Source organism: Scyliorhinus canicula, chromosome 25 (genome assembly GCF_902713615.1).
Source record: "Scyliorhinus canicula chromosome 25, sScyCan1.1, whole genome shotgun sequence".
NCBI classification, from domain to species: Eukaryota; Metazoa; Chordata; class Chondrichthyes; order Carcharhiniformes; family Scyliorhinidae; genus Scyliorhinus; species Scyliorhinus canicula.
The window spans coordinates 24058185-24082308 of NC_052170.1; the positions used below are offsets into that span (position 1 = coordinate 24058185).

The 24124-nt window shown below is 46.2% G+C and overlaps 1 protein-coding gene across 6 annotated transcripts in view; it reads right to left on the bottom strand.

Annotated features, from left to right (window-relative positions):
• Window positions 1-24124, bottom strand: part of LOC119957094 (pancreatic secretory granule membrane major glycoprotein GP2-like) — a 265465-nt gene that overhangs the window by 178733 nt on the left and 62608 nt on the right. The gene's annotated exons all lie outside the window — the stretch shown is intronic.

Genomic DNA, 24124 nt, shown 5'->3' on the forward strand with positions numbered 1-24124 from the left:
GTGTTAGATACACTGTCCTTCCTCTCTCTGGGTCTGTGTGTCACAGTGGGTTAGATACACTGTCCTTTCCGTCTCTGGGACTGGGTGTCACAGTGTGTTAGATACACTATCCTTTCCCTCCCTGGGACTGGGTGTGACAGTGTGTTAGATACACTGTCCTTACCCTCTCTGGGACTGGATGTCACAGTGTGTTAGATACACTGTCCTTTCCCCCTCTGGGACTGGGTGTCACAGTGTGTTAGATACACTGTCCTTACCCTCTCTGGGACTGGGTGTCACAGTGTGTTAGATACACTGTCCTTTCCCCCTCTGGGACTGGGTGTCACAGTGTGTTAGATACACTGTCCTTTCCCTCTCTGGGACTGGGTATCACAGTGTGTTAGATACACTGTCCTTTCCATCTCTGGGTCTGGGTGTCACAGTGTGTTAGATACACTGTCCTTTCCCTGTCTGGGACTGGGTGTCACAGTGTGTTAGATACACTGTCCTTTCCCTCTCTGGGACTGGGTGTCACAGTGTGTTAGATACACTGTCCATTCCCTCTCTGGGACTGGGTGTCACAGTGTGTTAGATACACTGTCCTTTCCCTCTCTGGGACTGGGTGTCACAGTGTGTTAGATACACTGTCCTTTCCCTCTCTGGGACTGGGTGTCACAGTGTGTTAGATACACTGTCCTTTCTCCCTATTGGGACTGGCTGTCACAGTGTGTTAGATACACTGTCCTTTCCCTCTCTGGGACTGGGTGACACAGTGTGTTAGATACACTGTCCTTTCTCCCTATTGGGACTGGGTGTCACAGTGTGTTAGATACACTGTCCTTTCTCCCTATTGGGACTGGGTGTCACAGTGTGTTAGATACACTGTCCTTTCCCTCTGTTGGCTGGGAGTCACAGCTGTAAGATACACTATCCAGTCTCACACTTCTCCAATGGGTGTTACAGTAGCACAGTGGTTATCACATTTGCCTCACACCACCAGTGCCCCAACTTTGTTTCCTGTTGGGGTCACTGTCTGCACTTTCTCCGCTTGTCTGCATGGGGTTCCTCCGGGTGCTCCGGTTTCCTCCCAGAAGTCCCGAAATACGTTCTGTTAGATATTTCGGACATTCTGAATTCTCCATCCCTGTACCCAAACATGCGCCGGAGTGTGGCATCTAGGGGATTTTCACAGTAACTTCATTGATCTGATACTCTAAGCCTACTTGTGACACTAATAAAGATTATTCTTATAATTATTATAAAGATTATTTGTATTACATATCTTATTATATATCTCCTCTCGTCTGCGACACTCCATATCCTGTTGTGAATCAGATGCAGATTTTGGACATGTTTCTAATTGTCTGCTTATCTAATTGTTTTTGGTTTACAAACATTTATTCCGTGTTCCAACTTCCTTGTGTCCATTCCCCCGTGGTGATTATTGCACACATTCTGCATAATTATCAGTAATTAGTGAATAGCAGTGGGAAGTGGAATGGTCGGAATTTATTGAAACCAACACTCCTGATATGTACCATTGAAAAGGAATGACTGACGGAAAAGGGATATTCAGCCATGGGTTGCTATGGGTACCCAGGAGGGAATCAAATAGAAAGACAATGCAAACAAAGTGGCAAAGATTTGTGGGGACAAGAGGGTTGGGAAATCTTTAAAGGTCAACAGAAAGCCATGAAAAAAGCTCGAAAGAAAAGGAAGTTAGATTCTGAGAGTAAACTAGCACAGAATATAAAAACTGATCGCAAAAGTTTCTCAAATCAATAAAATATAAAACAGTGGCCCAGGAGATCATTGGTCCATTAGAGGACGAGAAGGGGGTTTTAATAATGGGAAATGAGGAAACGGCTGCGACATTGAACAGGTATTTTGTGTCGGTCTTCACAGTGGAAGACACAACTAACATGCCAGTAATTGATGGCAAGGAGGATACGGCAGGATAGGACCGAGAAACCATCATCATCACATTCGGTATACAGGTGCCCTTGGCCCAAATGGAATAAATCCCAGGATCATAAAAGAGATGGCGTGGGAAATAGCAAATACGTTCGTGGTACTTTACCGAAATTTGCAGGTCACAGGGGCGGTTCCGGGAGATTGGAAAACAGCAAATGTGACACCACTGTTTCAAAAAGAAGTTTAGAAAAGTTGGGTAACGATTGGCCGGTTCGCTTTACCTCTGTGGTGGGGAAAATCTTTGAATCTGTCATCAAGGATGAAATAGTCAAACATCTGGACAGCAATTGTCCCATATTCCCTGGTCATTGCCTGCGTGGAGTTTGTACAATCTCCCTGTGTCTGCGTGGGCCTCACCCCCACAACCCAAAGATGTGCAGCTTGGGTAGACTGTCCACACTAAATTGTACCTGAACTGAAAAAAAATAATTGGTACATTCAATTATCTTTTTTTAAGTTGTCCCTTTGGTCAGACGCAGCGTGAGTTCATGAAAGGCAGGTCCTGTTTCACTAATTTACAGGAATTCTTTGTGGACATTACGAGAGCGGTGGACAATGGGGACCGGTGGTGTGGTGTATCTGCATTTCCCAAGGTATTCGACAAGGTGCTGCATAAGATAAAGGTGCACGGTATTCCGGGTTAGTTATTAGCCTGGATAGAGGATTGATAAACAAACAGAAAGCACAAATTGGTGATAAACATGCATTTTCTGGTTGGCGATCAGCGGCCTCAGGGATCAGTGTTGGTAACGCAATTGTTTACAATTTACATCGATAATTTGTAATTGGGGACCAATTGTAACTTGTCAATGTTGGCAGATGACACTAAGGTGAGTGTCAGAGCAAAGTGTGCAGAGGACACTGAAAGTCTGCAGAGAGATATAGATGGTTTCAGTGAGTGGGCAACGGTCTGGGAAATGGAGTTCAATGTTGGAAAATTGACTTAATCGATTTTGGTTGGAATAACAGCAAAATTGGCTGATAATTAAATGGTAAAATATAGCAGCATGCAGCTGTGCAGAGGGAGATCAGTTTCATTGTGTATGAATCGCAAAGCGTTTGATAAACTGTCCATTCACCCTCTGGGACTGGGTGTCACAGTGTGTTAGATACACTGACCTTTCCCTCTCTGGGACTGGGTGTCACAGTGTGTTCGATACACTGTCCATTCCCTCTCTGGGACTGGGTGTCACAGTGTGTTAGATACACTGTCCTTTCCCTCTCTGGGACTGGGTGACACAGTGTGTTAGATACACTGACCTTTCCCTCTCTGGGACTGGGTGTCACAGTGTGTTAGATACACTGTCCTTTCCCTCTCTGGGATGGGTGTCACAGTGTGTTAGATACACTGTCCTTTCCCTCTCTGGGACTGGGTGTCACAGTGTGTTAGATACACTGTCCTTTCCCTCTCCGGGTCTGGGTGTCACAGTGTGTTAGATACACTGTCCTTTCCCCTCTGGGATTGGGTGTCACAATGTGTTAGATACACTGTCCTTTCCCTCTCTGGGACTGGGTGTCACAGTGTGTTAGATACACTGTCCTTTCCCTCTCTGGGACTGGCTGTCACAGTCTGTTAGATACACTGTCCTTTCCCTCTCTGGGACTGGGTGTCACAGTCTGTTAGATACACTGTCCTTTCCCTCTCTGGGACTGGGTGTCACAGTGTGTTAGATACCCTGTCCTTTCCCTCTCTGGGACTGGGTGTCACAGTGTGTTAGATACACTGTCCTTTCCCTCTCTGGGACTGGGTGTCACAGTGTGTTAGATACACTGTCCTTTCCCTCTCTGGGACTGGGTGTCACAGTGTGTTAGATACACTGTCCTTTCCCCCTCTGGGACAGTGTCACAGTGTGTTAAATACACTGTCCTTTCCCTCTCTGGGACTGGGTGTCACAGTGTGTTAGATTCACTGTCCTTTCCCTCTCTGGGACTGGGTGTCACAGAGTGTTAGATACACTGTCCTTTCCCTCTCTGGGACTGGGTGTCACAGTGTGTTAGATACACTGTCCTTTCCCCCTCTGGGACTGGGTGTAACAGTGTGTTAGATACACTGTCCTTTCCCTCTCTGGGACTGGGTGTCACAGTGTGTTAGATACACTGTCCTTTCCCTCTCTGGGACTGGGTGTCACAGTGTGTTAGATACACTGTCCTTTCCCTCTCTGGGACTGGGTGTCACAGTGTGTTAGATACACTGTCCTTTCCCTCTCTGGGACTGGGTGTCACAGTGTGTTAGATACACTGTCCTTTCTTCCCTCTCTGGGACTGGGTGTCACAGTGTGTTAGATACACTGACCTTTCCCTCTCTGGGACTGGGTGTCACAGTGTGTTAGATACACTGTCCTTTCTCCCTATTGGGACTGGGTGTCACAGTGTGTTAGATACACTGTTCTTTCTCCCTATTGGGACTGGGTGTCACAGTGTGTTAGATACACTGTCCTTTCTCCCTATTGGGACTGGCTGTCACAGTGTGTTAGATACACTGTCCTTTCTCCCTATTGGGACTGGCTGTCACAGTGTGTTAGATACACTGTCCTTTCTTCCCTCTCTGGGACTGGGTGTCACAGTGTGTTAGATACACTGACCTTTCCCTCTCTGGGACTGGGTGTCACATTGTGTTAGATACACTGTCCTTTCTTGCAATTGGGACTGGGTGTCACAGTGTTTTAGATACACTGTCCTTTCTCCCTATTGGGACTGGCTGTCACAGTGTGTTAGATACACTGTCCTTTCTCCCTATTGGGACTGGGTGTCACAGTGTGTTAGATACACTGTCCTTTCCCTCTCTGGGACTGGGTGTCACAGTGTGTTAGATACACTGTCCTTTCTCCCTATTGGGACTGGGTGTCACAGTGTGTTAGATACACTGTCCTTTCCCTCTGTTGGCCGGGATCACAGCTGTAAGATACACTATCCAGTCTCACACTTCTCCAATGGGTGTTACAGTAGCACAGTGGTTATCACATTTGCCTCACACCACCTGTGCCCCAACTTTGTTTCCTGTTGGGGTCACTGTCTTCACTTTCTCCGCTTGTCTGCATGGGGTTCCTCCGGGTGCTCCGGTTTCCTCCCAGAAGTCCCGAAATACGTTCTGTTAGATATTTCGGACATTCTGAATTCTCCATCCCTGTACCCAAACATGCGCCGGAGTGTGGCGTCTAGGGGATTTTCACAGTAACTTCATTGATCTGATACTCTAAGCCTACTTGTGACACTAATAAAGACTATTCTTTAAATTATTATAAAGATTATTTGTATTACATATCTTATCATATATCTCCTCTCGTCTGCGACACTCCATATCCTGTTGTGAATCAGATGCAGATTTTGGACATGTTTCTAATTGTCTGCTTATCTAATTGTTTTTGGTTTACAAACATTTATTCCGTGTTCCAACTTCCTTGTGTCCATTCCCCCGTGGTGATTATTGCACACATTCTGCATAATTATCAGTAATTAGTGAATAGCAGTGGGAAGTGGAATGGTCGGAATTTATTGAAACCAACACTCCTGATATGTACCATTGATAAGGAATGACTGACGGAAAAGGGATATTCAGCCATGGATTGCTATGGGTACCCAGGAGGGAATCAAATAGAAAGACAATGCAAACAAAGTGGCAAAGATTTGTGGGGACAAGAGGGTTGGGAAATCTTTAAAGGTCAACAGAAAGCCATGAAAAAAGCTCGAAAGAAAAGGAAGTTAGATTCTGAGAGTAAACTAGCACAGAATATAAAAACTGATCGCAAAAGTTTCTCAAATCAATAAAATATAAAACAGTGGCTCAGGAGATCATTGGTCCATTAGAGGACGAGAAGGGGGTTTTAATAATGGGAAATGAGGAAACGGCTGCGACATTGAACAGGTATTTTGTGTCGGTCTTCACAGTGGAAGACACAACTAACATGCCAGTAATTGATGGCAAGGAGGATACGGCAGGATAGGACCGAGAAACCATCATCATCACATTCGGTATACAGGTGCCCTTGGCCCAAATGGAATAAATCCCAGGATCATAAAAGAGATGGCGTGGGAAATAGCAAATACGTTCGTGGTACTTTACCGAAATTTGCAGGTCACAGGGGCGGTTCCGGGAGATTGGAAAACAGCAAATGTGACACCACTGTTTCAAAAAGAAGTTTAGAAAAGTTGGGTAACGATTGGCCGGTTCGCTTTACCTCTGTGGTGGGGAAAATCTTTGAATCTGTCATCAAGGATGAAATAGTCAAACATCTGGACAGCAATTGTCCCATATTCCCTGGTCATTGCCTGCGTGGAGTTTGTACAATCTCCCCGTGTCTGCGTGGGCCTCACCCCCACAACCCAAAGATGTGCAGCTTGGGTAGACTGTCCACACTAAATTGTACCTGAACTGAAAAAAAATAATTGGTACATTCAATTATCTTTTTTTAAGTTGTCCCTTTGGTCAGACGCAGCGTGAGTTCATGAAAGGCAGGTCCTGTTTCACTAATTTACAGGGATTCTTTGTGGACATTACGAGAGCGGTGGACAATGGGGACCGGTGGTGTGGTGTATCTGCATTTCCCGAAGGTATTCGACAAGGTGCTGCATAAGATAAAGGTGCACGGTATTCCGGGTTAGTTATTAGACTGGATAGAGGATTGGTAAACAAACAGAAAGCACAAATTGGTGATAAACGTGCATTTCTCTGGTTGGCGATCAGCGGCCTCAGGGATCAGTGTTGGTAACGCAATTGTTTACAATTTACATCGATAATTTGTAATTGGGGACCAATTGTAACTTGTCAATGTTGGCAGATGACACTAAGGTGAGTGTCAGAGCAGAGTGTGCAGAGGACACTGAAAGTCTGCAGAGAGATATAGATGGTTTCAGTGAGTGGGCAACGGTCTGGCAAATGGAGATCAATGTTGGAAAATTGACTTAATCGATTTTGGTTGGAATAAGAGCAAAATTGGCTGATAATTAAATGGTAAAATATAGCAGCATGCAGCTGTGCAGAGGGAGATCAGTTTCATTGTGTATGAATCGCAAAACGTTTGATAAACTGTCCATTCACCCTCTGGGACTGGGTGTCACAGTGTGTTAGATACACTGTCCTTTCCCTCTCTGGGACTGGGTATCGCAGTGTGTTAGATACACTGACCTTTCCCTCTCTGGGACTGGGTGTCACAGTGTGTTAGATACACTGTCCATTCTCTCTCTGGGACTGGGTATCGCAGTGTGTTAGATACACTGTCCTTTCCTCCTCTGGTACTGGGTGTCACAGTGTGTTAGATACACTGACCTTTCCCTCTCTGGGGCTGGGTGTCACATTGTGTTAGATAAACTGTCCAATCCCTCTCTGGGACTGGGTGTCACCGTGTGTTAGATACACTGTCCTTTCTCCCTATTGGGACTGGGTGTCACAGTGTGTTAAATACACTGTCCTTTCCCTCTCTGGGACTGGGTGTCACAGTGTGTTAGATACACTGTCCTTTCCCTCTCTGGGACTAGGGTGTCACAGTGTGTTAGATACACTGTCCTTTCCCTCTCTGGGACTGGGTGTCACAGTGTGTTAGATACACTGTCCTTTCCCTCTCTGGGACTGGGTGTCACAGTGTGTTAGATACACTGTCCTTTCCCTCTCTGGGACTGGGTGTCACAGTGTGTTAGATACACTGTCCTTTCCCTCTCTGGGACTGGGTGTCACAGTGTGTTAGATACACTGTCCTTTCCCTCTCTGGGACTGGGTGTCACAGTGTGTTAGATACACTGTCCATTCCCTCTCTGGGACTGGGTGTCACAGTGTGTTAGATACACTGTCCTTTCCCTCTCTGGGACTGGGTGTCACAGTGTGTTAGATACACTGTCCTTTCCCTCTCTGGGACTGGGTGTCACAGTGTGTTAGATACACTGTCCTTTCCCTCTCTGGGACTGGGTGTCACAGTGTGTTAGATACTCAGTCCTTTCCCTCTCTGGGACTGGGTGTCACAGTGTGTTAGGTACACTGTCCTTTCCCTCTCTGTGACTGGGTGTCACAGTGTGTTAGATACACTGACCTTTCCCTCTCTGGGACTGGGTGTCACAGTGTGTTAGATACACTGACATTTCCCTCTCTGGGACTGGGTGTCACAGTGTGTTAGATACACTGTCCTTTCCCTCTCTGGGACTGGGTGTCACAGTGTGTTAGATACACTGTCCTTTCCCTCTCTGGGACTGGGTGACACAGTGTGTTAGATACACTGTCCTTTCCCTCTCTGGGACTGGGTGTCACAGTGTGTTTGAAAAACTGTCCTTTCCCTCTCTGGAACTGGGTATCACAGTGTTAGATATACTGTCCTTTCCCTCTCTGGGACTGGGTGTCACTGTGTCCTTTCCCCCTCTGGGACTGGGTGTCACAGTGTGTTAGATACACTGTCCTTTCCCCCTCTTGGACTGGGTGTCACAGTGTGTTAGATACACTGTCCTTTTCCGCTCTGGTATTGGGTGTCACAGTGTGTTAGATACACTGTCCTTTCCCTCTCTGGGACTGGGTGTCACAGTGTGTTAGATACACTGTCCTTTCCGCTCTGGTATTGGGTGTCACAGTGTGTTAGATACACTGTCCTTTCCCTCTCTGGGACTGGGTGTCACAGTGTGTTAGATACACTGTCCTTTCCCTCTCTGGGACTGGGTGTCACAGTGTGTTAGATACACTGTCCTTTCCCCCTCTGGGACTGGGTGTCACAGTGTGTTAGATACACTGTCCTTTCCCTCTCTGGGACTGGGTGTCACAGTGTGTTAGATACACTGTCCTTTCCCTCTCTGGGACTGGGTGTCACAGTGTGTTAGATACACTGTCCTTTCCCTCTCTGGGACTGGGTGTCACAGTGTGTTAGATACACTGTCCTTTCCCCTCTGGGACTGGGTGTCACAGTGTGTTAGATACACTGTCCTTTCCCTCTCTGGGACTGGGTGTCACAGTGTGTTAGATACACTGTCCTTTCCCTCTCTGGGACTGGGTGTCACAGTGTGTTAGATACACTGTCCTTTCCCTCTCTGGGACTGGGTGTCACAGTGTGTTAGATACACTGTCCTTTCCCTCTCTGGGACTGGGTGTCACAGTGTGTTAGATACACTGTCCTTTCCCTCTCTGGGACTGGGTGTCACAGTGTGTTAGATACACTGTCCTTTCCCTCTCTGGGACTGGGTGTCACAGTGTGTTAGATACACTGTCCTTTCCCTCTCTGGGACTGGGTGTCACAGTGTGTTAGATACACTGTCCTTTCCCCTCTGGGACTAGGGTGTCACAGTGTGTTAGATACACTGTCCTTTCCCTCTCTGGGACTGGGTGTCACAGTGTGTTAGATACACTGTCCTTTCCCTCTCTGGGACTGGGTGTCACAGTGTGTTAGATACACTGTCCTTTCCCTCTCTGGGACTGGGTGTCACAGTGTGTTAGATACACTGTCCTTTCCCTCTCTGGGACTGGGTGTCACAGTGTGTTAGATACACTGTCCTTTCCCCTCTGGGACTGGGTGTCACAGTGTGTTAGATACACTGTCCTTTCCCTCTCTGGGACTGGGTGTCACAGTGTGTTAGATACACTGTCCTTTCCCCTCTGGGACTGGGTGTCACAGTGTGTTAGATACACTGTCCTTTCCCTCTCTGGCACTGGGTGTCACAGTGTGTTAGATACACTGTCCTTTGCCCCTCTTGGACTGGGTGTCACAGTGTGTTAGATACACTGTCCTTTCCCTCTCTGGGACTGGGTGTCACAGTGTGTTAGATACACTGTCCTTTGCCCTCTCTGGGACTGGGTGTCACAGTGTGTTAGATACACTGTCCTTTCCCTCTCTGGGACTGGGTGTCACAGTGTGTTAGATACACTGTCCTTTCCCTCTCTGGGTACTGGGTGTCACAGTGTGTTAGATACACTGTCCTTTCCCTCTCTGGGACAGGGTGTCGTAGTTTTAGATATACTGTCCTTTCCCTCTCTGGGACTGGGTGTCACAGTGTGTTAGATACACTGTCCTTTCCCTCTCTGGGACTGGGTGTCACAGTGTGTTAGATACACTGTCCTTTCCCTCTCTGGGACTGGGTGTCACAGTGTGTTAGATACACTGTCCTTTCCCTCTCTGGGACTGGGTGTCACAGTGTGTTAGATACACTGTCCTTTCCCTCTCTGGGACTGGGTGTCACAGTGTGTTAGATACACTGTCCTTTCCCTCTCTGGGACTGGGTGTCACAGTGTGTTAGATACACTGTCCTTTCCCTCTCTGGGACTGGGTGTCACAGTGTGTTAGATACACTGTCCTTTCCCTCTCTGGGGACTGGGTGTCACAGTGTGTTAGATACACTGTCCTTTCCCTCTCTGGGACTGGGTGTCACAGTGTGTTAGATACACTGTCCTTTCCCTCTCTGGGACTGGGTGTCACAGTGTGTTAGATACACTGTCCTTTCCCTCTCTGGGATGGGTGTCACAGTGTTAGATACACTGTCCTTTCCCTCTCTGGGACTGGGTGTCACAGTGTGTGAGATACACTGTCCTTTCTCTCTCTGGGACTGGGTGTCACTGTGTCCTTTTCCTCTCTGGTATTGGGTGTCACAGTGTGTTAGTTACACTGTCCTTTCCCCCTCTGGGACTGGGTGTCACAGTGCGTTAGATACACTGTCCTTTCCCTCTCTGGGACAGGGTGTCACAGTGTGTTTGATACACTGTCCTTTCCTTCTCTGGGACTGGGTGTCACAGTGTGTTAGATACCCTGACCTTTCCATCTCTGGGACAGTGTCACAGTGTGTTAGATACACTGTCCTTTCCATCTCTGGGACAGTGTCACAGTGTGTTAGATACACTGTCCTTTCCCTCTCTGGGACTGGTGTCACAGTGTGTTAGATACACTGTCCTTTCCCTCTCTGGGACTGGGTGTCACAGTGTGTTAGATACACTGTCCTTTCCCTCTCTGGGACTGGGTGTCACAGTGTGTTAGATACACTGTCCTTTCCCTCTCTGGGACTGGGTGTCACAGTGTGTTAGATACACTGTCCTTTCCCTCTCTGGGACTGGGTGTCACAGTGTGTTTGATACACTGTCCTTTCCTTCTCTGGGACTGGGTGTCACAGTGTGTTAGATACACTGTCCTTTCCATCTCTGGGACAGTGTCACAGTGTGTTAGATACACTGTCCTTTCCCTCTCTGGACTGGTTGGCACAGTGTTAGATACACTGTCCTTTCCCTCTCTGGGACTGTGTGTCACAGTGTGTTAGATACACTGTCCTTATCCTCTCTGGTATTGGGTGTCACAGTGTGTTAGTTACACTGTCCTTTCCCCCTCTGGGACGGGGTGTCACAGTGTTAGATACACTGTCCTTTCCCCCTCTGGGACTGGGTGTCACAGTGTGTTAGATACACTGTCCTTTCCCACTCTGGGACTGGGTGTCACAGTGTTAGATACACTGTCCTTTCCCCCTCTGGGACTGGGTGTCACAGTGTGTTAGATACACTGTCTTTTCCCACTCTGGGACTGGGTGTCACAGTGTGTTAGATACACTGTCCTTTCCCTCTCTGGGGCTGGTTGTCACAGTGTGTTAGATACACTGTGCTTTCCTTCTCTGGGACTGGGTGTCACAGTGTGTTAGATATACTGTCTTTCCTCCTCTGGGACTGGGTGTCACAGTGTTAGGTACACTGTCCTTTCCCTCTCTGGGACTGGGTGTCACAGTGTGTCAGATATACTGTCTTTCCTCACAATGTTATAGTGTGCGGCACAGTAGCACGATGTTTAGCACTGTTGCTTCACAGCTCCGGGTTCCCTGGTTCCATTACCACTTGGAGCACAGCCTGTCCGGAGTCGGCATGTTCTCCCCGTGTCTGCGTGGGTTTCTTCCGGGTGCTCTTGTTTCCTCCCCGAAGTCCCGAAAGACGTGCTGATAGGTGAATTGTTCATTCTGAATTCTCCCTCAGTGGACCCAAACAGGCGCCGGAATGTGGGGACTATAGGATTTTCACAGTAACTTCATTGCAGTGATAATGTAAGCCTATTTTTGCCACTGATAAAGATTGTTCTTATTATATATCTCATCTCTCTTTACGCTCTCTTTCCTGGTTTCTAGTATACAAACATTTATTCTGTGTTCCAACTTCCTTGTGTACATTCGTCTGTGGTGATTATTGAACACATTCTGCACAATTACCACTAGGTAGTGAAAAGCAGTGGGAAGTGGAATGGTCAGAATTTATTGAAACAACAACATCACTGTTATTGAAAAGGATGGACTGTCGGAACAGAGATATTCAGCCATGGATAGCTATGGAAACCAATGTGAACCTGTACTAGATGCTGTGGTATGAAGAGACAAGAGTTCAGCTCCTTTTTCACCAACACACCTTTAATGGTTCAAACTCACTCTGCACAGAACTCTACAGATCATCACAAGTTCCAGAGTCCACCTGAAGACCCTTTACATATCAGTGTCAATCATTAAACACTTAACATAAATGAGACAATCATTGAACACTTAGCATAAATGAGACAACTAATTGAAATGTCTCTTAACCCATTACTTCACAGTCTCCCCTTCCTTGGAGAAAAAAAAACAATTAGGCAAAAACAAAATTTCAATAACTAAAATTTCAAGAAACTATAACACATACCTGATTCCCCCTTTTTTTTAAGTAGAAGAAAAAAAACATTCACCGATATCATTCACGATATCTAAAAGTTTCTGTGAACTAGCCCCTCTTTTCGTGAAACAGTCTGACAATTGATAGCTACTGTCAACCCATTTAATTTTTTGTTATTTCCCCTCTGTCCAACATCTGCTTTAAACTTGTGATGTCTATCCATAACCTCTTTTCATTGACACTTTTTGTAGAGTGCACATTTTCCCACAGAGATTTATTGTCAATGTGACAGTCAATAGGTATATTACCTGAATCCTCTAATCCCAAAATTTCTGTCAATATCTGACTTATATAAAAGGCCATATCCACCGCTTCCACTAAGCTTAATGTCTCAGCAGCCAAAGTGCTTTTGACCACTCTCCTTACTTTCTTTGTTTCCCACACAAGAGGGTAACATTTACCATTGTTCCGCAAAAGAAAAATTATAAAACCTCCTGCGCTTGAAACTCCGTCACATAAATTTGCATAGGACGCATCACTATAAACTATGAGTTTCAAATGCCTAGGATCACCTAAAACAGGGAACTTCAAAACACACTCCTGCATTTCTAGTTTGGCCAACACTTTATTTGCTCTTATTATGTCTTCCACTTTGGGATCATTCACCTTTGTACTCAACTCTAAAACATCAAAACTCATGTCCAGTCTAGTCAGTCTTCCTAACCAGTTCAGTTGCCCAATTAAACTTTGCAGTTGCCCTTTATCTCTCTCCGAAACCATTGCATCTTTTTGTGAAACCCGGCCACGACTAGTTGCTATTGGACTGATGCTTTCCAAGTAAGATTGCTGAAGTAAAGTTGCCCCTAACTGAGTTTGTCCGATTTCCAAACCAATACCTTTAAATGCACCGGAAGCCTGACTTCCAACCCTGAATTCTTTCCTCAAACCAGAGATTACAATAGCTTCAAAATCACTAGTCCCACCCCACAAAAAAAATCATCGACATGCATCATGAAGATGCCAGCAAGATTTCCTTTATAGTGTCAGTAAAACATTGCAGGATCTGCTTTCAACTGGCAACAGCCTAACTTTAACAAGACTGACCTTACCGGAATTACCACACTCTAGATGCATCATTTAAACCATATACACATTTGTTCAACTTCCACAGTACCCCTTCTGTGTTAGCTGCTTCTTTAGGAGGACGGAGAAAAATGTCTCTCTGGAGCTGATGCCCCTGCAAAAAGGCAGCTTTTATATCTATAGATTTGCAGTGCCATGCCTTTGTGGCTAATAGAGCCAAGAAGATCTTTAAAATAACCTTTCCTGCTGTAGGTGGATCTACCCTTAAGTCCTGATCGTCTAAGTTTTCTTCAAATCCCCTTGCCACAAGCCTGGCCTTTGCCTTATAAGTTCCATCTGGAAGAACCTTTTCTGTACAAATCCATCTGTGGGAAAGAGCTTCTTGTCCCCTATCCGGTACTTCCGTGTATACCCAAAATTCACTCCAACTATGCAATTCTTGCTGTTTAGCATCTTTGATAACTTTTTCATTTATTTGAAGTCACCAAAATCTCATGTGCATGTGGGCTTCTACTTCTATTAGTATTCGTAGTCTTACTCCTGTTAGACCTTAGACCTAAAGTCGCCAGACCTTCTTCTGAGTCTAACTCTTCTAACTCCAGCTCAGAAAGCACTTTGTTTTGGATTTTACTGCCATATAGTAAAGAAAGAGCCAATGCCATACCTTGTTTTCTCTTTCCTAAAGCAGTCACCTTAGTCCACATAACTACTGCACTTCTCCATTGGCCGTATGATTCCCTTTCAGAAAATAGGGGAGGATAATCATAACCAGCCATCTTTATCCTGGGTTCAGCCATGTTTCCCTTTTTTTTCACTCCATGGTTTGATCTGGAAAAATTGTATCTTTCAAGCCTTCACATCTACACAGCACCCATCCTCTGCTACCATTGTTAACATGTACTAGATGCTGTGGTATGAAGAGACAAGAGTTCAGCTCCTTTTTCACCAACACACCTTTAATGGTTCAAACTCACTCTGCACAGAACTCTACAGATCATCAAAAGCTCCTGAGTCCACCTGAAGACCCTTTACATATCAGTGTCAATCATTGAACACTTAACATAAATGAGACAACTAATTGCAATGTCTCTTAACCCATTACTTAACAACCAAGGAGGGTATCAAATTGAAAGAAAATGCAAACAACGTGGCAAAGATTTGTGGGAACAAGAAGATTGGGAAACCTTAAAAGATCAACAGAAAGCCCCGAAAAAAGCTCTAAAGAAAAGGAAGTTAAATTCTGAGAGTAAACTAGCTCAGAATATAAAAACTGATCGCAAAAGTTTCTCAAATAAATAAAATATAAAACAGTGGCTCAGGAGATCATTGGTCCATGATTAGAGGACGAGAAGGGGGTTTTAATAATGGAAATGAGGAAATGGCTGCGACATTGAACAGGTATTTTGTGTCGGACTTCACAGTGGAAGACACAAATAACATGCCAGTAATTGATGGCAAGGAGGATACAGCAGGATACGACCGAGAAACCATCATTATCACATAAGGTAAACAAGTCTCCTGGCCCAGCTGGAATACATCCCAGGATACTAAAAGAGATGGCGTGGGAAATAGCAAATACGTTTGTGGTAATTTACCGAAATTCGCTGGACAAAGGGGTGGTTCCGGGAGATTGAAAAACGGCAAATGTGATGCCACTGTTGGCGGGCATAGGAAGCAAACGAAACATGGGTAACTATTGGCCGGTTAGCTTAACCTCTGTGGTGGGGACAATCTGTCATCAAGGATGAAATAGTGAGACACCTGGACAGAAATTGTCCCATTGCCCCTGGTCACTGTCTGCGTGGATTTTTTACATTATCCCCGTGTCTGAGTGGGTCTCACCCCCACAACCCAAATATTTGCAGCTTGGGCAGACTGCCCACACTAAATTGCCCCTTCATTGGGAAAAATTTATGTTTAACTAATTTACAGGAACTCGTTGAGGACATTACGAGAGTGGTGGACAATGGGGGCCGGTGGATGTGGTGTATCTGCATTTCCAGAAGGTATTCGACAAGTTGCTGCAGAAGATAAAGGTGCACGGTATTCCGGGTTAGTTATTAGCCTGGATAGAGGATTGGTTAAAGAACACAAAGCAAAGAGTGGGGATAAATAGGTGTTTTTCTGGTTGGCGATCAGCAGCCTCAGGGATCAGTGTTGGGACTGCAATGGTTAACATCGATAATTTGTAATTGGGGAACAATTGTAATTTGTCAAAGTTGGCCGATGACACTAAGATGAGCAGTTGAGCAAAAGTGTGCAGTGGACACTGAAAGTCTGCAGAGGGATATAGATGGTGTCTGTACGTTTTCCCCATGTCTGTGTGGGTTTTCTCCGGATGCTCCGGGTTACTCCCACTGTCCCAAGATGTGCCGGTTCGGTGGCTTGGCCATGCTAATTTGCCCCGAGTTGGGGCTACAGGGATATGGTGGGGGGTTGGGCCGAGATGGGGTTACATGGGAAGGACGGGGGGAGTGGGCTGAGGTAGGGTGCTCTTTCAGAGGGACGGTGCAGAGTCGATGGGCTGAATGGCCTCCTTCTCCACTGTCGGGATCTGATGATTCTGTGGATCTCACTCACATTTCTGTCATTTTTGTCCATTTTGTGCTTCAATAAATCTTTGCTTAATCCTTTCCTCCTGTACCCAGCAGAAAGCCCCACCCCCCAGCTCCACACCCACTGTAACCGCGGAGATCCTGAAGATCAACAACGAGACCTTGGGTAAAATACAAGCAACAACATTTCCTACAGATGAATTGGGTGGATGTATATTTTTGGAAAGGAAGAGTTTATTTTGATGATTTCTGGAATGTTTAGTTTAATTGTGTCTTCACTGGAGTCAGTGAGTGGGACTTCCCGGCCATTCCTATTGGTTAGATTCCGGTCCCACTGACAGAGCCCCCTCCCCCTGCCGTGGGGCGGAGGGTGTAAACACCGGGAAGCCCCATTGACAGCGATGGGACTGAAAGATCCTTCCATTGGCCAATGGCCTCAGGAGCCACAAAACAGGCTGTAGGGTGGCCAGGAAAATTGCCCCGTGCCCCGCAGATTCTCTGTTCGGGGTCTCCACTGTTTCACAGATCACCATGGAGATGTACCAGACATTTATCAGGGCTGGGTTATCCCCCAATCCACATCAACTCACAAACAACAACAGGGGACAATTACAAACATGTTTCTATTAGATTTCGATTGGTGGTTAGAATGTGTGTGGGCTGGTTTAATTGCATGGATTCTGGTATAAAATGGTGATTCATATTCCGGAATCCAGGACTGTGAGTGGCAGGGGCTGGATTACATTACCCAATGCAGAGCACATGACACAGGGCACAGTCACATTTCCCCCTCCGGCCATTCTATTGGGTAAGCTTTGGTCTCCAGGGAGCAAATAAGAATTGTGGTCCAGTCCGTTTCCCTTATAAGGAGACAGAGGCTGCCATAGACAGTATTCAACACTGAGCAACAGGCAATCTTACTGAACCTCCTCCAGCTCACACGGGAACACCTCCTGAGGCTCCGGTAAGTAGTCAGGTATGAATTAGAATTTAGAATATGCTGAGAGGTGTATCACTGTTTTTGAAGATGGGCTCAGGTCTGTGTGTGTTCTCCAGTCCCAATACAGAGCTCCAGAATGAGCTGTGTCATTGAGGAGACTGGAGATGGATCTGGAAGATGAATCCAGCAAGTCACAAACAAACATGGTTTAACCATAGATGGTGGTGGGGGCAGGAATGAAAGTGTGGTGCTGGATTCAAACAAGAAACATGAACATATTGCGGTTCGAGTGTAATATTTATAAAGGGCATAAAATGACAGGAAGCCGAAATGTTTGTGGCAATACTTTGAGACTCAGAGACAGAGATAAACCCACTCCCAGAGAGAGACTTTACTCACGATAGATAGATAAACTTAATGTCGACAAACTCACTCCCAGAGAGAAAGAGAGATGACATTGACTAGACATAGATAAACTCAATATCTACTATCCTACTCGAAGGATCTGACTCAACTCCAGAGGGTTACAAGTCAGCCAGGAAGGAACTCAAAAATGGACTGAGCAGAGCTAGGAGGGGGCACGAAAAAGCCCTGTCAGAAGGAATAGGGAAAACCCAAGGCATTGTACACTTATATGAGAAATAAGAGGATGATCTGAGTGAGAGTAGGGCCGATCAGGGACAGTGGAGGGAACTTGTGCCTCGAGTCTGAAGAGATGGGGGAGGCCCTAAATGAATTCTTTGCTTCAGTATTGACTAGAGAGAGGGACCTTGTTGCTCAGGAGAACAGTGTGAACCAGGTTAATAGACTCAAACAGGTTGATATTCAGAAGGAGGATGTGCTGGAAATTTTAAAAAGCATCAGGATAGATAAGTCCCCTGGGCCTGATGGGATATCGCCAAGGTTACTATGGGACACGAGGGAGGAGATTGCTGCGCCGTTGGCGATGATCTTTGCATCCTCACTCTCCACTGGAGTAGTACCGGATGATTGGAGGGAGGCGAATGTTGTTCCCCTATTCAAGAAAGGGAATAAGGGAAAACCCTGGGAATTACAGACCCATCAGTCTTACGTCTGTGATGAGCAAAATATTGGAAAGGATTCTAAGAGATAGGATTTATGATTATTTAGAAAAACATAGTTTGATTAAAGATAGTCAGCATGGCTTTGTGAGGGGCAGGTCATGCCTCACAAGCCTCATTGAATTCTTTGAGGATGTGATGAGACACATTGATGAAGGTCGGGCAGTGGATGTGATGTATATAGATTTCAGTAAGGCATTTAATAAGGTTCCCCATGGTAGGCTCATTCAGAAAGTTAGGGGGCATGGGATACAGGGAAATTTGGCTGTCTGGATATAGAATTGGCTGGCTAGAAGAAGACAGCGAGTGGTAGCGGATGGAAAGTATTCCGCCTGGAGGTCGGTGACCAGTGGTGTCCCGCAAGGATCGGTTCTGGGACCTCGGCTCTTTGTGGTTTTTATAAATGACTTGGATGAGGAAGTGGAAGGGAGGGTTAGTAAGTTTGCCGATGACACAAAAGTTGGTGGAGTTGCAGCTAGTGTTGAGGGTTGTTGCAGGTTACAACAGGACATTGACAGGATGCAGAGCAGGGCTGAGAAGTGGCTGGTGGAGTTCAACCTTGATAAATGTGAAGTGATTCATTTTGAAAGGTCGAATTTGAATGCTGAATACAGGGTTAAAGGCAGGATTCATGGAAGTGTGGAGGAACAGAGGGATGTTGGGGTCCATGTACATAGACCCCTCAAAGTTGCCAACCAGGTTGATAGGGTTATTAAGAAGGCGTATGGTGTGTTGGCTTTCAATAACAGGGGGATTGAGTTTCAGAGCCGCGAGCTTTTGCTGCAGCTTTATAAAACTCTAATTCACCCACACTTGCAATATTGTGTCCAGTTCTGGTATCTCATTGTAGGATGGATGTGGATGCTTTGGAGAGGGTACAGAGGAGATTTATCAGGATGCTGCCTGGACTGGAGGGCATGTCGTATGAAGGGAGATTGAGACAGCTAGGGCATTTCTCAATGGAGCGAAGAAGGCAGAATGGTGTCTTGATAGAGGTGTACAAGGTGATGAGAGGCATGGATAGAATGGATAGCCAGAGACTTTTCCCAGGGTGGAAATGGCTGTTACGAGGGGACATCATTTTATGGTGATTAGAGGAAGGTACAGGGGAGATGTCAGAGGTAGGTTCTTTACACAGAGAGTGGTGGGTGTGTGGAATGCACTGCCAGCAGAGATGGTGGAGTCAGAGTCATTCGGGAAATTTAAGCGACTCGTAGACAGGCACATGGACAGCAGTAAATTGAAGGGGTGTAGGTCAGGTTGATCTTAGATTAGGATAAATGGTCAGCACAACATCGTGGGCTGAATGGCCAGTACTATGCTGTACTGTTCTATGTTCTATCAGAGAGAGTTCATTCACTTTAGATAGATAAACTCAATGTTTACTATCCCACTCCCAGAGAGAGTCTACAATCACTATAGATAGATAAACTCAATGTTTACTATCCCACTCCCAGAGAGACTTCACTGACTATAGATAGATAAACTCAATGTTTATTATCCCACTTCCAGAGAGACTTCACTGACTGTAGATAGATAAACTCAATGTTTACTATCCCACTCCCAGTGAGAGACTTCACTGACTATAGATAGATAAACTCAATGTTTACAATCCCACTCCCAGAGAGACTTCACTGACTATAGATAGATAAACTAAATGTTTATTATCCCACTTCCAGAGAGACTTCACTGACTGTAGATAGATAAACTCAATGTTCACTATCCCACTTCCAGAGAGACTTCACTGATTATAGATAGATAAACTCAATGTTTACTATCCCTCTCCCAGAGAGACTTCACTGACTGGAGATAGATAAACTCAATGTTTACTATCCCTCTCCCAGAGAGACTTCACTCACTATAGATAGATAAACTCAATGTTTACTATCCCACTCCCAGAGAGAGAGACTTCACTGACTATAGATAGATAAACACAATGTTTACTATCCCACTCCCAGAGAGACTTCACTGACTATAGATAGATAAACTCAATGTTTACTATCCCACTCCCAGAGAGACTTCACTGACTATAGATAGATAAACTCAATGTTTACTATCCCTCTCCCAGAGAGACTTCACTGACAATAGATAGATAAACTCAATGTTTACTATCCCACTCCCAGAGAGACTTCACTGACTATAGATAGATAAACTCAATGTTTACTATCCCTCTCCCAGAGAGACTTCACTGACTATAGATAGATAAACTCAATGTTTACTATCCCTCTCCCAGAGAGAGAGATTTCACTGACTATAGATAGATAAACTCAATGTTTACTATCCCACTCCCAGAGAGACTTCACTGACTATAGATAGATAAACTCAATGTTTACTATCCCACTCCCAGAGAGACTTCACTGACTATAGATAGATAAACTCAATGTTTACTATCCCTCTCCCAGAGAGACTTCACTCACCATAGATAGATAAACTCAATGTTTACTATCCCTCTCCTAGAGAGACTTCACTGACTATAGAGAGATAAACTCAATGTTTACTATCCCACTCCCAGAGAGACTTCACTGACTATAGAGAGATAAACTCAATGTTTACTATCCCACTCCCAGAGACTTCACTCATTATAGATAAACTCAATGTTTACTATCCCACTCCTAGAGAGACGTCACTCACTATAGAGAGATAAACTCAATGTTTACTATCACACCCACAGTTTAACATTATCTCTAATTTTCCCATGGCCGGAATTCTCTCTCATACGGATTGTCTCTTTTCCTTTGCAGGATATGCCGAGTGAGATGAAGACGTTGTTGCTGATTCTGGGATGTCTGAGTGAGTAACTTTCATTCAGGACGCTCGGCTATTGTACAACAAATACAATTGTCTACGTTCAGTATCTTCCCCACAAAACCTCGAGAGCTTCTTCCTGACCAAAGAATTGGTTTGAAAGAGAGAATGTGGTTTTTGGAGAGATTTTATTGAAGGATGTGTATTTAGGAGGGTGTTCGGGGACGAGAGGAAGGTGGAGTGACTGAGAGTTTCCGGGAAGACATTTCCCAGCTCGGAATGTTGGGATGAGCTTGTAGCCTCCAGTGATTGGGTGACGGGCTTGTGTTGGACGCAGACGGATGATGTTTGAGGCTCAGGTCAGAGGAGATTGTGACACAATGAATGGTTTGGGAGGATTGAAATTTTAGGACGATCGGGAGAGTTTACACAATTACGTCAGTTAGAGAGTTTGCCGGGGAAGGTGACACGCTGGAGGGAGGAGGCACATAAAATAGGTGATGCACTGGAGGGAGGTGAGATACTGGAGGGACGTTGGGAGCCGGGGGTGGGGTGGGGGGGAGGGAGTAGAGGTGCTGGGGGGAGGAGGCAATAGAGGGAGAAGGCGCATAAAATAGGTGATACACTGGAGGGAGGTGGGGAGCCGGAGGGAGGTGAGGTGCTGGAGGGAAGTTGGGACCTGGAGGGAGGTGAGGAGCCGGAGGGAGGGTTTGGGGGAGGGAGGGATTTGGAGGGAGTATTTTGGAGGGAGAGATTGGGAGGGTGGTTTTTAGAAGGGAGGGATTAATTGGAGGGAGGATCCTAGGGGATTTGAGCCGAGGGAGGGGTTTGAGCTGAGGGAGGGGTTTGAACCGAGGGAGGGGTTTGAAGTGAGGGAGGGTTTGAGCCGAGGGAGGGTTTGAGCCGAGGGAGGGTTTGGGGAGGGAGATAACGGGAGGGAGGACTTGGGGAGGGGGGTTTTGGGAGGGAGGGTTTTCAGATGGAGGATTTTCAGATGGAGGATTTTCAGAGTGAGGGTTTTTAGAGGGAGGGTTTGAGTGGGTGGAGGGTTGGGGCAGAGGGAGGGTGGCATTCGGGCTCCCTGGCACGACCACCCCTGTCCTGCCACTGACCACCCTGGGGGTCTCCAATAGCCTGGGACACCCCATCCCCCCTTCCCCCCCCATCCCCCCCTCCACCCCCCCAGGTGCCGTTACACCTGCTCCACGTTTGTGTGGACCAGTATAAACGGAGGCTTGGTGAGCTCTCCCGGGCACAGCCGTTAAGTCCCGGGAACCGGGAGATTCCAGCGTCTGGGAATTTAAATGAGCCGGAAGTTACATAGAACAGCACAGAACAGGCCCTTCGGCCCTCGATGTTGTGCCGAGTATTGTCCAAAACCAAGATCAAGCTATCCCACTCCCTGTCATTCTGGTGTGCTCCATGTGCCTATCCAATAACCGCTTGAAAGTTCCTAAAGTGTCCAACTCCATATCACAGCAGGCAGTCCATTCCACACACTAACCACTCTCTGAGTAAAGAATCTACCTCGGACATCCCTCCTATATCTCCCACCCTGAACTTTATAGTTATGCCCCCTTGTAACAGCCACATCCATCTGAGGAAATAGTTTCTGACTATTGCGGACTATTGCGGAAATAGTCCGCAAACTTGGAAAGTTAGATGTGGCGAGGTCTCTCCCGCCATCGAGTGGGCGAGTGACACCCCTGTTTGTGTGGGACACGGACACGGGATCACAGCCTGTGTCTGAGATTCGCTCTCACTGAGGAGAATCCCAGTGGATTTCGGAATGATGTCAGCACATCCTGATCATTAGTCAGACCAATGGGCCAGGGATTAAATACAGGGAAAGGGAGGATGTGGATCCCACAGAGTGAAACATAGGGAATATCGGGAGATTCCCAGGAGAAGTGAGGTCAACATCCTGGAAAGTTTGGGGGAATCTTGGGTGTGAAATTCACTGGAACATGTTGTTGAGGTTTTCAGGCTGAAAGAATAAGTTTTAAAAATACAAAGGGGTCGATCCAATGGCCACGCTGAGCACTAGAATCAGCTCGCCATGGCGCAGGGCGGCCGGTAAATGCCAGGAGAGCCGGGATCGACCCGGCTCCCACCGTCTCCCGACATACATACACTGTGGGCGGGATCAGTATTTGGATCAGATTCCCGAGGAGTCTGAGGCTTTGGGATTCAGGCCCTTGACCTCACAGACATAAGAAGATAAGAACTAGGAGCAGGAGTCGGCCATCTGGCCCCTCGAGCCTGCTGCGCCATTCAATGAGATCATGGCTGATCTTTTGTGGACTCAGCTCCACTTTCCGGCCTGAACACCATAACCCTTAATCCATTTATTCTTCAAAAAACTATCTATCTTTACCTTAAAAACATTTAATGAAGGAGCCTCAACTGCTTCACTGGGCAAGGATTTCCATAGATTCACAACCCTTTGGGTGAAGAAGTTCCTCCTAAACTCAGTCCTAAATCTACTTCCCCTTATTGTGAGGCGATGCCCCCTAGTTCTGCTTTCACCCGCCAGTGGAAACAACCTGCCCGCATCTATCCTATCTACTCTCTTCATAATTTTATATCTTTCTATAAGATCCCCCCGCATCCTTCTAAATTCCAACAAGTACAGTCCCAGTCGACTCAACCTCTCCTCGTAATCCAACCCCTTCTGCTCTGGGATTAACCTAGTGAATATCCTCTACACCCTCCAGCTCCCACACGTCCTTTCTCAGGTAAGGAGACCAAAACTGAATAGAATACTCCAGGTGTGGCCTCACTAACACCGTATACAATTGCAGCATAACCTCCCGAGTCTGAAACTCCATCCCTCTAGCAATGAAGGACAAAACACCATTTGCCTTCTTAATCACCTGTTGCACCTGTAAACCAACTTTCTGTGACTCATGCACTAGCACACCCAGGTCTCTCTGCGCAACGGCATGCTTTAATATTTTATCATTTAAATTGCTGTTATTCCTATCAAAATGGATAATCTCACATTTGTCAACATTGTATTCCATCTGCCAGACCCTAGCCCATTCACTTAGCCTATCCAAATCCCTCTGCAGACTTCCAGTATCCTCTGCACTTTTTGCTTTACCACTTATCTTAATGTCGTCTACAAACTTGGACATATTGCACTTGGTCCCCAACTCCAAATCATCTATGTAAATTGTGAACAATTGTGGGCCCAACACGG